This window comes from Sinocyclocheilus anshuiensis, unplaced genomic scaffold (assembly GCF_001515605.1).
Source record: "Sinocyclocheilus anshuiensis isolate Anshui unplaced genomic scaffold, SAMN03320099.WGS_v1.1 scaffold670, whole genome shotgun sequence".
Classification (NCBI taxonomy): Eukaryota; Metazoa; Chordata; class Actinopteri; order Cypriniformes; family Cyprinidae; genus Sinocyclocheilus; species Sinocyclocheilus anshuiensis.
This window is the reverse complement of record NW_015546062.1, coordinates 880,204-884,206: the sequence shown is the minus strand read 5'-3', so window position 1 is coordinate 884,206 and position 4,003 is coordinate 880,204. Positions and strand designations below refer to the sequence as shown.

The window sequence follows — 4,003 nt, the reverse complement described above, 5'->3', positions numbered from 1 at the left end:
AAAAATATCTAGCCATTTGAAATTAGAGGCAACCACTGCATTTTAATCATGATCTGCACGGGCAGTTGTTTTTGATTTTATTTAGATTAATTTCAGGATTTAAAACAAAAACAGAATGGTCTGACTTTAGGTGTTAATTATTTATTTGCTACATAAAACATCTGCACGAAATAAAAACAGCAGGTCTGAATGAGACGCACGCTCTGACAGCAGGTGGCGCCTATGAACAGGGTTGCCAGGTTTTCGATCAAAACAAATCCTCTGACATTTTTCTTTACAAATCCTTGTTTTGTACTTCAAATTCGTGACCAGTGTTTTGTTTTGCTCTCTCCTCTGCACTTCCGTGTTTGTCACTTCCTACATCATCCACTTCCTACGTAATTTATTTTGCTTCAAAATCTCGACCACCATTCACTACCATTATAAAGCTTGGAAGAGCCAGGACATTTTTTAACATAACTCCGATTGTATTCATCTAAAAGAAGTCATATACACCTAGGATGGCTTGAGGGTGAGAAAATTATGGGATAATTTACATTTTTGGGTGAACTATGCCTTTAAGTGATAAAAAGCAGTTGCAAATGTTGTACAAAATAAATATCACCACTACTCATCTTTGCACCAATAAAACGTAAAAACACTTTTTCTACCAAATTATATGTAATATCTAATTATTATATTAATATTTAACTTACATTGGAAAGTAGGGGTGTAACGATTCACTCGTCTTCTCGATGCATCGATTACAAACCCTGACAGTGCATAGGCCTATGCATAGATCTTGAAACATGGATGTTTGAATCGTGAATCGTCGATTTCGGACAGTAATCGATTTAAAACGCTAAGAATCGAATGAATCACAATTTCCCATAAGAACAGAAGGGAAATGAATGAAGTGGTTAGTTTAATTACATATGTATATGAGTATATAAAAAATTCATACTACTCATTTCTTCAAATATATACAGACGGGTCAAAGAGTAAAGACACTGGAAGGACAGGGGCTGCATTCTATGTTCCAGAGTTTGAGGTGAGGAAGGCTGGAAGGATAACAGGTGTTAAAGTAGCCCAATTCCGCGGGAAAACTGCGGACTTGGCAACACTGCTTATGAACCGACCACACTATAGCGTTTCCTTGTTTACCGCTGTAAACAAAGCAGAGCTGCGCTTTATACAGAGAAGAAAATGTCATTGCCATCGAAACTTTTCTCAAGACAGTTCCCTTCAGTGATACATGAATATAACCCCATGAATGTAATGCATTTTTTGTACTTATTTTACTTTTTTTTTTTCTTTTTTTTTTTTTCGGGATATACTGGGACCGTGATAACGATCTACCAGTCGATCGCGATCGACGGGTTGGCGACCACTGGTGTAGTGGATCCTAAGAACAGAAGGGAAATGAATGAAGTGGTTAGTTTAATTACATATGTATATGAGTATATAAAAAATTCATACTACTCATCATTTCTTCAAATATATACAGACGGGTCAAAGAGTAAAGACACTAGAAGGACAGGGGCTGCATTTTATGTTCCAGAGTTTGAGGTGAGGAAGGCTGGAAGGATAACAGATGGTGCATCAGTATATACAGCTGAGATGAGAGCTATTTTAATGGCACTAGAGTGGGTTTATGAAGTTAGACCTGATAAAGTATAATATGTTCTGATTCAATGGCAGTCCTTATGAGTTTACAATCATTGGAAACAAATAGAACTGACATTTGAACTGTCCCCTGTAAAAATCGCATTCCGGGGGTAAAATACACGTTTTTCGGCGGGAATCTTCCAGTAAAATTCACATTCCAGGGACTAAATATCACGTTATTGGGGTCGCTTCAACCCGCGGACATGAATAACAACCCGCGGCAACCGTGTTAAAGTAGCCCTATTCCGCGTGAAAACCGCGGACTTGGCAACGGTGCTTATGAACCTACCGCACTATAGCGTTTCCTTGTTTACCGCTGTAAACAAAGCAGAGTTGCGCTTTATACAGAGAAGAAAATGTCATTGCCATCGAAACTTTTCTCAAGACAGTTCCCTTCAGTGATACATGAATATAACCCCATGAATGTAATGCATTTTTTGTACTTATTTTACTTTTTTTTTTTCTTTTTTTTTTTTTCGGGATATACTGGGACCGTGATAACGATCTACCAGTCGATCGCGATCGACGGGTTGGCGACCACTGGTGTAGTGGATCCAAACTCAGAGTACGCAAGGCAGGCTGATTTTACTGAAAAAAAAAAACGTTGCAGAGACTAGCTTCAACTCAAGATGATAACTAGTCAACAACAACTACAACAACCACCTCTAGACAGAACAATGCAAGGGTACAACAGTGGCCTCAAACAGGTACATCAACAGCTGAAAACAATTAGCAATTAATCCAGCAACGCCAATGAAGTCAAACTGACGCCATCTAGTGGTTAGATGTGGATAAAGGACTAATGGAGTAAATTTAAAGCAAAAACGTGTTCTGTATGAATGTTCCCTGACCATCCGTGTCAACAGGTGTCTTTCTGAACTTTCAAAAAAGAAGAATGTTTATAGTTAAAGCTGAGTTATTGTTTATAGTCAAAGTAAGCTGTGGGCAATAAGGTAATGATATGATAATCTCTTGTAGGTAGCTTATTTAAACACACACACACACAATTACGTTCAACGTAACGTATGACTAAAGTGCTGTTGATGTATTCTGTGTGTATGTTTATGTATTGACGACAGATCTGCCATGTTCAGGGCATTAGAAGAGCTAAGCCGACACACTTCTGCCTTGTCCAAATACCCACACTTGCGGTCTTTGCACTTGACCACTTATGTGACGTATTTCCTGTATTTGGCCCAAGTGTTCAAGTGAGGATGAAGACCACAAGTGTGTGTCGAACTTTTCATTACCTGATGGGACACACTTATAGTGCTGTAAAAATGCAAGTGTTTACATAGATTTATTTTAATTTTAATTTTAAATACTTTGCATTTTAAAATCAACTTCTAAATGTCTGTTCAGTAGTCCCTATAACATGACATAATTTTAATTTGTGGTGCTTCTAATTAAGTGATAAAAAGCAGATTCAAATGTTGTACAAAATAACACCACTACTCATCTTTGCACCAATAAAACGTAAAAACACTTTTTCTACCAAATTATATGTAATATCTAATTATTATATTAATATTTAACTTACATTGGAAAGTAGGGGTGTAACGATTCACTCGTCTTCTCGATGCATCGATTACAAACCCTGACAGTGCATAGGCCTATGCATAGATCTTGAAACATGGATGTTTGAATCGTGAATCGTCGATTTCGGACAGTAATCGATTTAAAACGCTAAGAATCGAATGAATCACAATTTCCCATAAGAACAGAAGGGAAATGAATGAAGTGGTTAGTTTAATTACATATGTATATGAGTATATAAAAAATTCATACTACTCATCATTTCTTCAAATATATACAGACGGGTCAAAGAGTAAAGACACTAGAAGGACAGGGGCTGCATTTTATGTTCCAGAGTTTGAGGTGAGGAAGGCTGGAAGGATAACAGATGGTGCATCAGTATATACAGCTGAGATGATAGCTATTTTAATGGCACTAGAGTGGGTTTATGAAGTTAGACCTGATAAAGTAATAATATGTTCTGATTCAATGGCAGTCCTTATGAGTTTACAATCATTGGAAACAAATAGAACTGACATTTTAACTGAAATCATGATTAGGTTATACAGTTTACGACAGATGAGAATAATAATTCAATTTATGTGGGTACCAGCACACGTGGGAATTCAAGGTAATGAGGAAGCAGACAAAATTGCCAAAGAATCAATTAAAATGAAAGAACCAAATATAAACATTGCACTCAGTAGATCAGAAGGAAAACATTTTATTTTAGAAGCATGCAATAGGAAATGGCAGACAGTTTGGGACTCATGTCATACAGGTCGACACTATTACAAGGTTCAAAAAACCATAAAGAAAAGCAAAATAATTCACAACTTAA

The 4,003-nt window shown here is 36.8% G+C and overlaps 1 protein-coding gene across 3 annotated transcripts in view; it reads left to right on the top strand.

The window, feature by feature from the left end:
- Nucleotides 1-4,003, top strand: part of LOC107699525 (engulfment and cell motility protein 1-like) — a 16,855-nt gene that overhangs the window by 6,717 nt on the left and 6,135 nt on the right. The window lies entirely within an intron of this gene.